The sequence below is a fragment of the Cuculus canorus genome, chromosome Z (assembly GCF_017976375.1).
Source record: "Cuculus canorus isolate bCucCan1 chromosome Z, bCucCan1.pri, whole genome shotgun sequence".
Lineage (NCBI taxonomy): Eukaryota > Metazoa > Chordata > Aves > Cuculiformes > Cuculidae > Cuculus > Cuculus canorus.
In genome coordinates this window covers 29,409,775-29,425,772 of record NC_071441.1, presented here as the reverse complement: position 1 = coordinate 29,425,772, position 15,998 = coordinate 29,409,775, and positions in this window count along the sequence as shown.

The window sequence follows — 15,998 nt, the reverse complement described above, 5'->3', positions numbered from 1 at the left end:
AAGATGTACACACATTTAACACTACAGTTGCTATACTTTAAATGCTAAACAAACTAAAAGCACTTTTATTGCCCATATGTATTTTTCCCAATAGTAAAAATCTACAAAAGACAGGCGATGGAGGATCAAACAATTTGAGCAGTCACAAATGAAAGCTAGCAACATTGTTTTTTAAAAAACATCCATAAAATCTCATCTTGCTCTCACAACAGTCTTACCCACACATCTTCATACTTGTTCAGTCATCCACAATCCTGCTGATAGAGTCTCATACATTTAATCCACATATTCCTTGTTCTAGTTGAAGCTTGTCTAGACTGCAGTTGAAAAGCATGCCTGTCGTTTAGGCAGAGGTAAATTAACTATGTCTATTTTAATACAACTAATTTGTATGGCAGTAAAAATAGGAAGATTGTCTTCCAGTGCAGGCTGCACTAACTTGCCTGGAATGCAGTCTGCCACTTCAGGCATCTAATGCACAACCAAGACCTTATTTATGTTATTTTGAGTACAGACAACAATTAATAAAGCTAGGGCTGTATCTACAACCTTTAGAGTAATTCTGTGGAATGCACTGCAGACTCATTGTTTGAGATCAGCCCCTTTTGTGAGAAAATTTATCCTGGAATTCACTGGAACAGGGGCTGAATAATTACTTGGAAAGAAAAGAAGAATTTGAAGAGTGTAGAACTGATGCCTGATGAGGATGATATTCTTTTTAAGAATGTTTAATACCTCAGACTTAGAATAAATGGCTAATGCAGTTTAGGGTCTAGAAAGGTACTATTCCATAGTAAATGATGAACTCACATGAAATAAACATTAGTTGAAATTTATTTCGTTTCTTAATTATAGGTAGTACGATGTCACTACAATTTAGAGGAAAAGTGAATATCTCCTTGCTGTGCACTTGAGTACTGCCCATTAGAAATATTTTAGGTAAACTACAATATTTGTATACCAAAGTGACAGACATCTTGAATATTGAATTGTGGAAACAACTCTCCTTCAACTGGGAGGTAAAAAGTCTTTAACATGTACATATACAAAAAATCCTTGCAGACTACAATCCTACCAGGTGACATGAGCCATTAATATTTACTAAAAAAAAGGAGTCTGTGGGCAGTTGGTTCTGTAATGAAAGTAAAGACAGTACAGCATGTCATTTTCATTCCTTGGAAGTGATGTTTTACGTTCTCTTAATAAGACCATTCATGGTGCCTTAATCTTTATGCAATATTACGACTTATTTTCAAGCAAGTCTACTCTGTAGTGTTTATGTGTTTCCCAGCAGAGCTCATGAGATCAAATTTAATCAGTAGAGGTTCATATTGCCAATGACTTCTCATTTTGCTTTTGTTTCCCTTCTCTATATGAAATTGCCTGAGGATATTTACAGCTCTGTTCTCTGACATTTTTTTTTCCTGAGTAACATTAAAGCAATCCATTATTTAAAAGAATTGGTAAAATTTGTTCCTAGAAGTACACTATCTCTATACCCCACACGTTCTGGTTTAAGCCAGGCCTAGGTTTCACTGGCATTTGTTTAAAGTAACATTTGTCAGTTCATATTCCCTGCCCACTACCCAGCTAGTTTTTCAAGCCACTGTTCATTCTCCAGTGCCCCCCAGTTGCCCCAATACAATCTCTGCACAATCTGGTATAAAGAAAGAAAATGTGGTTTCAGACAACCCTGAGAAGTGTTTGGGTTTTGGGTGGTTGTTTGCCCAGTTAGATACATCATTCTGGAAGGAGATGTACCAGCACAAGTGAGACAGGAAGAAGGGGACACTGCATAAATCGTGCTTGTCACTAATAGGAGTGCCCAGGAAACCTCTCACCAAAAAAAAAAAGTCACTACTTTAAACAGGCAAACATTAAATGACATGCCACTGTTGTTTCATAGAATCATAAAATGGGTTAGGTTGGAAAGAATCTTAAAGATCATCTACTTCCGACCCCCCTGCCATAGGCACAGATATCCTCTACTAGATCAGGTTGCTCAAGGCCTCATACAACCTGTCCTTGAACACCTCTAGGGATGGGGCATCCAGGACTTCTCTGGGCAATTTGTTACAGTGCCTCACCACGCTTACAGTAAAAAAATTATTCGAAATTGCTAATTTAAATCTACCAGCTTCCAGATTCAAACTGTTACCTCTTATTCTATCCCTGCACTGCCTGATAAACAGCCCCTCCCCAGCTTTCCTATAGACCCTTTTTAGGTAATGGAAGGCTGGTTTAAGGTCTCCCCAGAGACTTCTCCAGGCTGAACAACCCCAACTCTCTCAGCCTGTCCTCACATGGGAGGTGCTCCAGCCCTCTGATTATCTTTGTGGCCCTCCTCCAGACTCACTCTAACAAATGCACAACCTTCACGTGTTGAGGACTGAAAGCAGTACTCCAGGTAACACCTCATGAGGGTGGAGTAAAGGGGGAGAACCTCTTCCCTTGAGCTGCTGGTCATACTTCTTTTAAGATACAGTTGGTTTTCTGCAAGCATGCTTTGCCAGCTCCTGTTGAGCTTCCAGGGAGATCTGCTCCATGATCTTGTCTGGCACAGAGATGAGGCTAACTGCCCTGTAGTTCCTTTGATCTTCCTTTTCCCCCCCTTTTTTAAAAATGGGAGTTATGTTTCTGCTTTCCAGTCAGTGAGAACTTTACCACACTGTCGTGATTTCTCTAACATGATGGATGTGGATAGTGGCTTAACAACTTCATCCATGAGTTCCTTCAGGATTTGCGGATGCATGTCATCAGGTCTCATGGACTTGTGCACCTTCAAGTTCCTTAGATGGTTTCACACCTGTTCCTCTTCTACAGTAGGCTGCTTTTCAATCTCCCTAGCCTTGCCTTTGCCTTCTGTGACTTGGGCAGTTTGGCTTGAGATCTTGTCAGTGATTGAGTACCTCAGCCTTACCCTCCTTATCCTGGGTAACCAGGTCTCCTGTTTCCTTCCAGAGAGGGTCCAGGTCCTCCCTAGTTTTCTTTTTATCATTGACATACCTATAGAAGCATTTTTTTGTTGCCCTTGACATCCTTGGCCAGATTAAGGTCTTTAGCTCTCCTAAAATTATCTTTGGCTAATCAGACAATTTCTCTGTATTCTTCCCAGGCTACCTGCACTTGCTTCCACTCTCTGTAGGCTTCCTCTTTGAGTTTAAGTTTGTTCAGGAATTCCTTTTTCATCCATGCAGGCCTCCTGGCTTTTTTTAACTGCCTTCTTCTTTGTCAGGATGCATTACTCCTGAGCTTGGAGAGGCTATCCCTGAATATTAACCAGCTTTCTTGGACCCCCCTGACCTCCAGGACTTTATCCCATGGTACCCTATCAGGCAGAAACCTGAAGAGGCCAAAGTCTGCTTTCTTGAAATCCAAGGTAATGAGCTTAGTGCACTCTCTTCTCACTGCCCTAAGGATCTTAAACCCCATCAGTTCATGGTCACTGCAGCCAAGGCTTCTCTTGAGCTTTGCATTTCCCACAACCCCTTCCTTGTTAATGAGAGCAAGTTCCATCATAACACCTCTCCTTGTTGGTAATTCTACCACTTGGAGATGGAAGTTGTCATCAACGCATTCCAGGAACCTCCTGGGTTACTTGGATCCTGCTGTGTTGTCTCTCCAATGAATATTGGGGTGGTTGAATTCCCCCATGCGGACCAGGTCTTGCAAATGCTATCTGTTTATAAATGTCCTCATTTGCTCACTCTCCCTGGTTTGGTGGCCTGTAGAAGACCCCGACTGTAAAGTCACCTGTCCCTGCCCTTCTTTTGATCCTGATCCATAGGTTCTCAGTTGGCTCCTCATCCATGCCCATGTGGAGCTCCATGCATTGCAGCAAGTCATAGAAATGGAGTGAAACACCCCTCCCTGAACTCCCTTGCCTGTGCTTCCTAAAGAGCCTGTATCCTTCCATTCCAACACTCCAATCATAGGATCCATCTCACAATGTCTCCGTGATGCCAATGAGATCATAGCCCTGCAGCATCATGCACATCTTTAACTGCTCTTGTTTATACCCCATGCAATGTGCGTTTGCATAGAGCCGCTTGAGTTGGGCCTTCAGTGAAGTTTTCTTACTGGTAGGAGATCTTCTGTGTTTCTCTTCTGGTGCTCTTCTGCTGCCCTGTGTTCCTTTTCCAGGCTTTTGACATCCATTCCTAGCACTGACATCAAATTAGGACGGATTGAGATTTCCTCCCCTGGGTATGTTATTTTCATGAAATCATAGAAATACTAGGCTGGAGAAGACCTTTGAGATTACTGAGACAAACCAGTACCTGTCCACTACTAATCCATATCCCTAAGCACTTCCTCTACCCTTCTTCTAAATATCTTCAGGACTGGTGACTCAAACATCTCCTGGGACAGCCTATTTAGAGCCTGATAACCCTTGCAGTGAAGAAATTTTTCCTAATGTCCAGTCTGAGCTTCTCCTGGTGCAGCTTGAGGCCATTCCCTCACATCCTATCACTTGAGCAAAGAAAGCAACACCCACCTCGCTACAACCTCCTTTCAGGTAGTTATAGATAGTGATAAGGTCTCCCTTCAGCCTCCTTTTCGCTAGGCTAAAAAAACCCCAGTCCCCTCAGTTGCTCCTTATAAGATTTGTTCTCCAGCCCCTTCACCGACTTCGTTGCCTTTCTCTGGGTGTGCTCCAGCACCTCAAGGTCTTTCTAGTAGTGAGGGGCCAAAACCAGAACACAGTATTTGAGCTGTGGCCTCATTAATGCTAAATACAGGGCCACAATCAGTTCCCCGGTCCTTCTGGCCATGCTGTTTCTGACACAGATCAAGATGCCATTGGCCTTCTTGGCCGCTTGGGCACTCTGCTGGCGCGTATTCAGCTGGCTGTCAACTAACACCCACAGGTGCTTCTATGCCAGGCAGCTTTCCAGCCACTGTTCCGCAAGCCTGTAGTGCTGCATGGGGTTGTTCTGTCCCAAGTGCAGGACTCAGCACTTGGACTTGTTGAAACTCATGCCATTGATCTCAGCCCATTGATCAGCCTGTTCGGATCCCTCTGTAGAGACTCCCTACTCTCAAGAAGATCAACACTTCCTCCCACCTTAGTGATATCTCTGAATTTGCTAAGGGTACATTCAATTCCCTCATCCAGATAATTGATAAAGATATTGAACAGAACTGGACCCAACACTGGGCACTGGGGAACATCACTTGTGACTGGCCTCCGGCTGGATTGAACTCCGTTTATCACCACTCTTTGGTCTGAGCCACGCAACGAGTTTTTAGTCCAGCAGAATGTACACCTGTCCAGGCCAGTGGCAGCCAGTTTCTCAAGCAGAGTGCTCTGAGAAACAATGTCAAAGGCTTCACTGAAGTCCAGGTGCACGATATTCACAGCCTTTCCCTCATCCATTAGGTGGCTAAGCTTGTCATAGAGGATGCTCAGGTTAGTTTTGCAGGACCTGCTATTCATAAACCCATGTTGACTGGGCCTGATCACCTGGTTGTCTTGTGTGTGCTGTGTGACAGCATTCAAGATGACCTGCTGCATGACCTTGCCCAGCACTGAGGTCAGATTGATGGGTCTGTAGTTCTCTGGGTCCTCCTCCAACCCTTCTTGTAAATGGGTGAAACATTTGCCAACCTCCAGTCAAGTAGAACTTTGCCAGTCAGCCAGGACTGCTGGTATACGATGGAATGGAGTTTGGTGAGCACCTCCACCTGCTGCTTTAATACCCTTCGGTGGATCCCATTGGGCCCCATAGACTTGTGAAGGTCTAATTAGCTGAGCATTTTTCTAACCATTTCCTCTGTGATCATGGGATCTTTGTTCTGCTCTCCCTCCCTGTCTTCTGTCTCATGAGGTTGAGTGTCTGGAGAACATCTTACTTTACTATTAAAGACCGAGGCAAAGAAGGCATTAAGTACCTCAGCCTTATTGTCTTGATTGTTCCCCCTGTATCTAGTAAAGGATAGAGATTCTCCTTGGCCCTTCTTTTGTTGTTGATGTATTTGTAGAAAATTTTCTTATTATCTTTCACATAATTGGCCAATTTAAGTTCTAGTTGGGCTTTAGCCCTTGATATTCTCTTTACATGATCTCACTTCATCCTTCTATTTCTCCTGAGATATGTGCCCCTTCTTTCAAAGCCCATAGACTTTCCTCCTTTTTCCAAGATCCACCCAAATCTCTCTGCTCAGCCAAGCCAAGATTAAAGTCCTCTTCACCAGATTTGCAAGCCAATGACCAAAGATATTTTTCCCCTTCTCTGACAGATGGACCCCTTCAGCTGCCAGACAACCAGGTTTCTCGAAGCAAGTCCCATGGTCTAAGTAACTGAACCCCTGACTGCAGCACTATTCCTGAAACCACTTGATGATTTGTCAGGCTTAACTGGCCTTATCAAACTCTATCCTTTTGACCAGGATGATTGATGAAAAAATTATTTGAGCTCCAGAGTCCCTTACCACTGTTCCCAGGGCCCTGTAATCCCTCTTGATACCTCCTCAGACTGTCCCTGACTATTTAATTGGTGCCCACATGAAACAGCAGCAGCAGATAATAGTCAGTCGGCAGCACTGAGCTTGGCAGCCTCTTGGTGACATCCTTGATATGAGTAACTGGTAGGCAGCACACCTCTCTTGAGAGTGGGTCGGGTCAGCAAATGGATGTCTACGTCTGTCTCAGAAGAGATTCTCCCAGTACTATCACCTGCTGCCTTTTTTTCTTTGCACTAGTTGTTATCCAGGATGCAGATGGGGCTGCCTTAGTCAGCTCTATTGTCTCTCTGGATGCAACAGGTGTTTCTCCTTCCACTTGCATAGCAGTAAATTGATCATGCAAAGGCACCTCAGGCTTTGGGAGAAGCTTTTTCCTCCTGCTGGTCATTGACTTTGCAGGCTTATTCTGCATTACTGAACTCCCCTCCTTTTTGAGTTTGCTGATAGGGGAGGTTTTGGCTGGTTGGCCGTGGTCTGTAGGTCCACTGCAGAATGCACCTGGAAGCAGCTATCCAGTTCATTCTCAGCCTTCCTGATGCTGCACAGCCTTCTCACCATCTCTTGCAGCTCAGCCAACTGATGTAGAAGCTTCTCAACACGGTCACACCATTTGCAGGAAACTCTACCACCTGCCCCAGAAGAAAGGTCTGGGCACTTCTTGCAGTCTGATGTCTGTACTGCAGCCTCTTCCCTCAGCATCTCCTAAGTGGAGGCGTCAGCCACCATTGTAGTAGACAATGCTGACCTCCTGGCTAGGCTGTATGTACAGTCCTTGTTTATGTGGTAAGTTTGGACAAAGCACAAGAAGATCAAAATCACGTGAAAACACCCCAGCTTCTGTTTTGAAGCACACAGCGTATTACTTCTCTAGCACTTTAAAAAGGCAAAAGAGGTAGGAACAATGGAAATAAAATAAAGCCCTAAATACCTTTTCAGGTCTTGTTCCTTTGGTTCTAAGTACTGATAAACTTTACAGCAACCCTGTGAAGCACTACATTGTTAGAACTGCACACAACACATTAAGAAAAAATTGGAGGTTTTGATAAATGTTCAGATTTTGAAAGTCAAACATTCCATTAAGCAATATTAAAAAAGTTCTTTAAAATGTAGGATTTTTATTTTAGCCTTACTAAGAGAAATATTTTCAATATAAAACTTCTTCAGTTTTTTAAAAATTGAAAGTTCTTATTTAAAATTATTTTTTCAAAATTCCCTTCAAAATTATAGGGTATATTTAAAGCTTCAAAATCTAGGTGAAACATCTGAAGAAGACTTTTAAGGTCTTTTTGATCTACATTTTTAAGTCTATAACATGTTGAAACTCTGACCTAATCAGTTCATTACCTTAACAGAGTATCAAAGCTGTTGCTATCATTATCATAAGGATTTTACAAATGAAAAGTCAAGATACATGGAAAGTACAGGCAAAATGACCTAACTGTCCATCAATATGGTGTAACCAACTTGAAACAGAATGATTTGCTTTTCTACGGTGCACAGCTTTTTCAAAATGCAGATTCCATCAATTTCCTTTGCAGGTATGAGCCCTCAACATTTCTACAAATCAAGACCTAGGAATCTTAAATTAGTATCAGAAAATGAGGAACATATGCAATTAACCCCTTGGAGAACCTGTGATTTAAATTTCTTGCCCAAGATCACACAAAAACCTAGCAGGAGTAGCATAAAGCAAGGTGCTCCCTTTAGAACAGCCATCTCCCTCTATGGGACCTTGTTTTCTTTTCTTTCAAAAGTTTGCCTCATTCATCTTCCAGAGAAGGTTACCTCTTACACAAAAGCATGTTTTGTCTGGTGAAGCTATTAGTGCTTCTGATGAAGCTAACTTTTACTATGGCACTTATGTTCTGGGCACTTGGTTTTACAGCTTCAGTAGAATATACTGATTATAATAAACAATAGAATACATTGGTTCTGTAATGTGGACATTTATCTTCCTACGTGGTTACCATCAGTACAGAAGTCCTATAATTTGAAAACATTATTTAATTTCCATATCCACCTTTTAGAAGTTTATTTTTGGTCTTGTTAGTATAGTCCCTGAATATCTTCCAGTAGAAGAATACTGCGTGATTTATTCTTTCAGTATCTCCGTAGACATAGAATCATATATACAACAAAGTCTTTCGTTTAGGGGATCTTCTTTTCAGTTATGGCTTTGGTACATACTATTAGAAGTAAGGTCAATCTCATTTACCCTGCTTTCAGAGAAAACCACAACATTGAGAGTTGTGGTGAACCTTATCTTCTGGGCAGTGGCTCCAGGGAAAGCATGTTATATGATAATAGAGTTGAAAAAATATATGAATATGAATATATAACCATGCGATTATTCCAGAAGCAAGAAACTTCATCGTAATTTCCCGCCCTTTGAGAACTCAGTTTTCAAATATATTGTTGTAGTGCTGATTTTAAAAACAATTTCCTTAATTAAAAAAACCTCAAACACCCCTCAAAAACAGTTTCACAAAAATTCTTTATATGAAACCACCCTATCTCTCATGTAAAAATTTTAGATACCCAACAAAGATTTCTGCTACTTCACTTAATTACAGGAGGCTTAGTTGGTTGCTGAAGCTGAGGAAACAAAGTTTGACCTTGTGATTAAGCAATACGGGCACAGAGGATGCACAGAAAACTAGCTCACAGCTAAGGTGAGCTTAGTAGTTTCATTTTGATCATCCAATAGGTGTCCAGAAAGTAGGTGTCTATATCAACAGTTAGGTCAAAAAAAAAAAAAAAAGTTGGGTGAAAATTCTATGAATATTTAGATGTTTAATTTTGCATTGAATGAAGAACTCTGTTTTCAGCAGTTGCCTGGAAAAAGTTCTTTGTTGTTCTTATGAGAACAGAAGACTCTTACTCCTTCTGGGTAATGGGTATTACTTCTCCAGACTGGCTGGATTTAGTAAAGAATTTGTAGGAATTCTGAAATCACGTCATGAGAAAGACAAGAAGGTTGCTTGCTTACCTCACTTCCTAGAAGCTGTTTTTACATACGAAACATTTTTTGAAGTTTGCTGGTAGTTCCTGGTGGGATGGTTTTCATTTAAGCTGCTCTGCAACCAAAGTAGTTTGGTCATGTCATATCTAGGTCATATATGAGAATCTGTCCTCAAAAATCAGTGTTACAGAAAGATGCTGTTTTACCCAATCTTTCCTATGTACAACAGTCACATTTTAAAATTATCCAAATATCCAAATGTACTTAAAAAAAATTCTAAAAACTCTACAAATTTCTCTGCCAAAATATTTTTATATGTTTTGGCAGCTGTTTTCTGCGTGCCTTAATGACTCAATAGGGATCCCAAAATAGCAAAGTTGTCTGCTTACAAGATTCTTCTCTGCCTGGGCAGACGGTTTATCATTTTGAGCAGCAATTCATCATTCATTCCTAGTGTACACCATGTAAACCTAACCAGAGAAAGGGAAAATATTGTCCAGAATGTCCCACTGTGCCATCAGGAAGCAAACCACTTTTTCCAAACTACTTGCATCATGATCTCCAAGAATGCAAAGAAATTCCACATAGTCAAAATAAATTCAAACAAACAAAAAGAAAATTGGATATATTATAAAAAAAAGGAAAGGCTTGTAGTAATTTCACATCAGTACAGTCTAAAAAGTCTTAACTTATTGGTCAAAAATAGTAGAAAAGCTGACTAAGCAAAGCACTGCCTAGGCACACCAAGATATAAGAAGGCACTGGAAAATAAAATGAGTGGCCTGAAGTTGCAAAATATCATGGAATAGATGCAAATAAATCAGGCTTTAAAACTGAAAATCCATTTGAAATCTCTATGTAGGCAGAGTTTCTGTGATTTGCAGATATAGGGTTCTCCTTTGGTAGATGGTATCATACTGATAGGTGTTACAGTGGGCTTAGTCATACCACTAACATGACTAAATTTAAGTGTATTTTGACTGAGAAGCAGCCCAGAATTTCTACCTCCACTGCTATCTCATAGAGCAACTCAAATGTCCTCATGACCTAACTTCCTCTTCTAGGTCTTTACACCCATAATTGTAAAATAAACCCAATCTGGCTTTTCAATTTAAGAATATATTTTGTGTATTTCTCTCAACAGTGTGATAATTTTTAGTCAAGCCATTGCCACAGATTACTTCTGCAGACCAAATTAAAGCAATGAACACAATAAGCACTCACGCCAAAATAATTTGTTCCCCCAGAGAATGGGTTTATCAGCATAGAACACCGCAACACATTACCTTCTTAATTCTTCTGAAAGAAAGAGAGCACCAAGCACCAAGACATTACCATCTCACTTCAAATCTGCCCAAAATTCCCTCCGGTAAAAATTGCTCATTTGCCATTTAAGGCAAGACATTTCTCCTGTTTATGCAAGTGAACTCATCAGTAACATCAAGATTAGAGTTCAAGGTCCTGAGGAATATGAGACAGGCAATGAGTATAATCAGGACCCTAAATTTTAGGAAAGCAAAATTCCATCTCTTCAAGGAATTAGTCAGTAGGTCCCTCATGGGATATGGTCCTGGGGGACAAGGGAGGAGAACAGAGTGGCAAATTTTTAAGGATGCTTTCCATAAATCACAAGACTCATCAGCCCCCAGATGTAGGAAATCAAGCAGGGAAGGGAAGAGATCAGTGTGGCTGAGTCAAGACCTGCTGGTTAAACTGAAGAGCAAGAGGGAACCTCACAGGCAGTGCAAGCAGGGACAGGGCTGGGAAGAGGATAGGGACACTGCACAGTTGTGTAGAGATGGGATCAGGAAGACCAAGGAGCAGCTGGAGCTGAAATTGGCAAGGGAAGTGAAGACTGACAAGAAGGACATCTAAAGCTATGTCAACCAGAAAAGGAAGGTTAGAGAAAGCGTACCCCAACAGATGAATGAGAACAGTGACCTCATATCAACAGATGAAGAACAGACTGAGGTATGCAACAACTTTTTTGCCTCTGTCTTCACTGACAACCACTCTCCTTACCTCTTCTGGGTCAGTGGACAACAAGAATGGGACCAGGAGTTAAAGCCCCTCCCAATGTAGGAGACGATCAAGTTAGTGACCACCTGAGGAACCTGAACATATATAAGTCTATGGGACCTGATGAGATGCATCCCAGTGTCCTGAGGGAATTTGCAGACGTGGTTGCCAAGCCACTCTCCATGATATTTGAAAAATCATGTCAATCAGGAGATGTCCCTGGTGACTCGAAGAATGTCAACATTGTGACCATTTTTAAAAAGGGTAGAAAATATGACCTTGGGAACTACCAGCCTGTCAGCCTCACCACTGCGCCCAGGAAGATCATGGAACAGATCCTCCTAGAAGCTATGCTAAGGCACATGGAGGATAGAGAGGTGATTAATGGCAGCCAGCATGGCTTCACCAGGGGCAAGTCCTGTCTTACTAACCTAGTGGCTTTCTATAATGGGGTGAAAACATCAGTGGACATGGGAAAAGCAATGGCTGTAATCTATCTGGAATTCTGTAAAGCCTTTGACACAGTCCCCCACAACTTCTTTCTCACTAAACTGGAGAGATATGGATTTGATGGGTGGACTGTTTGGTGGGTAAGGAATTTGGATGGTTCCATTCAGATAGTAGTGGTCAATGGTGCGATGTCCACATGGAGATCCGTGACAGGTGATGTCACTCAGGGTTCCATACTAGGACCAGTGCTGTTTAACATTTTCATTGATGATACCAACAGCAAGATCAAGTGCATCCTCAGCAAGTCTGCAGATGACACCAAGCTGAATGGTGCAGTGGTCACACTAGAAGAATGAGATGTCATCTCTGAAAGGCACCTGGACAAACTGGACAAGTTGGCCTCTGTGAACCTCATGAGGTTCAACAAGCACGTGTGCAAGGTCCTACACCTGAATCAGTGCAATGCACAGTTTCAATACAGGATGGGAGATGATGTGATTGAGACCAGCCCTAGGGAGAAGGATTTGGGGGTGCTGATTGGTGAAAATATTGACATGAGCTGTCAATGCATGTTCACAGCCCAGAAGCCAACTGTATTCTGGGCTGCATCAAAAGATGTGTGGCTGGCAGGTCAGGGAGGTGATTCTGCCCCCTCTTCTCTGCCCTCATGAGGTCCTGCCTGGAGTATTGTGTCCAGCTCTGGAATCCCCAACATAAGAAGGATATGGAAGTGTTGGAACAGGTCCAAAGGAGAGCTACAAAGGTGATCAGATGGCTGGAGTGCCTCTGCTATAAGGACAGGCTGAGAGAGTTGGAGTTGTTCTGCCTGAAAAGAGGAGGCTTTGAGGAGACCTTATAGCGGCCTTCCAGCAATTGAAGGGGGCCTACAAGAAAGCTGAGGAACAACTTTTTACAAGGGTATGTAGTGGAAGAACAAGGGGGAATGGCTATAAATTGGAGGGAGGAATATTCATATTAGACATTAGGAAAAAGTTCTTCATTATGAGGGTTGTGAGGCACTGGAACACGTTGCCCAGGGAAGCTGTGGATGCCCTCTTCCTGTAAGTGTTCAAGGCCAGGTTGGATCGTGTCTTGAGCAGCCTGGTCTAGTGGGAGGTGTCCCTGACCATGGCAGGGGTGTTGGAACTAGATGATCTTTAAGGTCACTTCCAAACCAAACCATTGTTTGATTCTATTTTATCATTCTATGACATTATATTATACAAGAATTCAAAAGCTGTTGGTTATTTCTTGAATGTAGCCTAATACTGAAACGAATGTCTTTTCTATGTATGTGATTGCTATAAAAATTGCAGACTAGCTGAATTCAAAAGGAAACTTGCATACCTACTCAGCAGTGTTGTATATCAAATACACCTGATCCTAATCTAACCACAGCCAAAAAGATTCACATGTGGTTATGCAGATCAAGAAGGTGGCCACGATATTTTAACTGTCTTTACATTTCTGTCTTTACCAGTGTTATTGGACCCTAGTTCATGGAAATAAACATCTGGGTTGATGCAGACACAGATCTACCATAGCCAGTGTGTGAACTATTACAGAACTTGACCTGTACAAATTGATGGCCCCAGATGCCATCCACCTGAGGATTTTGAGAGAGCTGGCTAATGTCATTGTGAGGCCACTCTCCATGATCTTTAAGAAGTTGTAGAATCTGAGGCTGTCCCTGAAGACTGGAAGAAGGCTAATGTCACCCCTATCTACTGGAAAGGCTCCAAGGAGGACAATTATAGATCCATTAGCCTTATTAGCCTGGAGAAGAGGAGGCTGAGGGGATATTATTACTCTCTACAACTACCTAAAAGGAGGTTGTGGAGAGGAGGGAGCTGGCCTCTTCTCCCAAGTGACAGGGGACAGGACAAGAGGGAATGGCCTGAAGCTCCGTCAGGGGAGGTTCAGGTTGGATATCAGAAAAAAATTCTTCACAGAAAGAGTCATTGGGCACTGGAACAGGCAGCCCAGGGAGGTGGTCGAGTCGCCTTCCCTGGAGATGTTTAAGGAACGGGTGGATGAAGTGCTGAGGGACATGGTTTAGGGAGTGTTAGGAATGGTTGGACTCAATGATCCAGTGGGTCCTTTCCAACCTGGTGATTCTGTGATTCTGTGATTTCAGTCCCTGCGAAGGTTATGGGAGTGAATAATCCTAGCAACTGTCACAAGTCAACTGAAGCACATGATTGGGAAAAGCTAACATGGATTCACTATGGGCAGATCATGCTTGATAAACTCTATGACAAAGTAACCCAATAGGTTAATGCGTGGTGAGTGGTGGACATTGTCCACCTGGACTTCTCCGAAACTTTTGACACAGTTCCTCACAGCCTCCTCCTAGGGAAACTGACATGCTATGGCCTAGGCAAGTGTTCTGTGTGGTGAGGAACTGGCTGACAGGCCATACACAGAGGGTGATGGTAAATAGTTCTTTCTCAAACTTGCAACCAGTCATGGCATGGTTCCCCATGGGTCAATATTGGGTCCGACACTTCCCAATATTTTCGTAAGTGACCTGAACATCGGGATCAAGAGCATCATGATGAAGTTTGCTGGTAGCACCAAGTTGTGCAGGGAGGTTGACACTCCAGAGAGAAGAGCTACCCTCCAGGAAGACCTGGATATATCTGAGCTAGCAGGAAACTTATGAAGTTCACTGGAGATAAGTGTAAAGTCTTGCACCCGGGAATACATAATCCTGGAGTGTAGCTTAGACTGGATTACACCTCGCTGGAGACCTGTGCTGAAGGACCCAGGAGTCTTGGTGGACAACAGACTCAACATGAGTGAAGAGGGTGCTGCAGCAGCAAAAAAGAAGGCTGCCAACAGAATGCTGGGGTGCATCAAGAAGGACATCAACAGCAGACATAAAGAAGTCATTATCCCACTGCACTCCACTTGTCAGGCCACACCTGGAGTACTGCGTCCAGTTTTGGTCCCTTCTGTACAAAAAGGGCTACTAAGATGATCAGAAGACTAGGAAACGTGCAATACAAAGTAAGGCTGAGAGAACTGGCTTTATTCAGACTTGAGAGAAGAAGGCTTTGGGGACACCATATTGCCATGTACTGGGGAGACTGTATTACCATGTACCAGTACATAACGGGTGCCTACTAAGAGGGTGGAGACCCCCTTTACAAGGAACACATGGAAAAGACAAGGGGTAATGGGCATAAGTTCCTCCTGGGAAGATTCTGATTGGATTCCAGAAAAAAGTTTTTCACCATGAGAACAGTTAAATATTGGAATAGTCTTCCCAGGGAAGTGTTAGATTCCTCTGCACTGGACATTTTTAAGGCTTATCTTGACAGGGTGCTGGGTCATCTTGTTTAAATTATATATCACCTGAAAAGTTCGACCACATGATCCTTGAGGTACTTTCCAACCTGGCATTCTGTGATTCTATATCAGCACTGTCAGGCTTGAAAATAATGAGGAATGACAGTAGGTTTAGGAATTCACCTGCATACTCATCTGGATGAAAATTACACATGACCCTGCAGGATACTACTTCAGGCCAGAGAACTGATTCTACCCTGAACTTTTGATATGTAGGATAATCAAACAACTCTGTAATTGTTCCAACAGGAACAAACAAGGTTTCACCTATTCTCTGGGCAGGAACCAAATGGAGGCAGAGCTACAAATGGGCAGATGAAGGTGGGAATAGAGATGCCATTTCCTTGTCTGTTCATAGAAATTAAGCATATTGGAAAACAGTGCAACTTCTATTCACACTCTTTTCACAATCTCAATTCGTCTTGCATTAATAAATAAATTGATTCCTTAGTTCTTCATTTTATATCATCTGAAGATGGGTGGAATCAACAGTATTAGAGCTGTCTACTCAAAAATTTTTCAATAACTTCTTTTCTTTCTATATTCTCATCAACAAAAAACAATATCAAAGCTATGCCTGAAAACAGCCACTCAATTTCATCCTAAAATCACCATAGAGAAGTTACAGAATTGACACTTCAAAATTCTTTCTCTTCTGCAATTATGCATTTCTGTTGCATAATGTAATTTTTCCTATAAAACAAGCAAATCAGTGAAACATTTCCTTCCTTGGGCGGAGATGAAT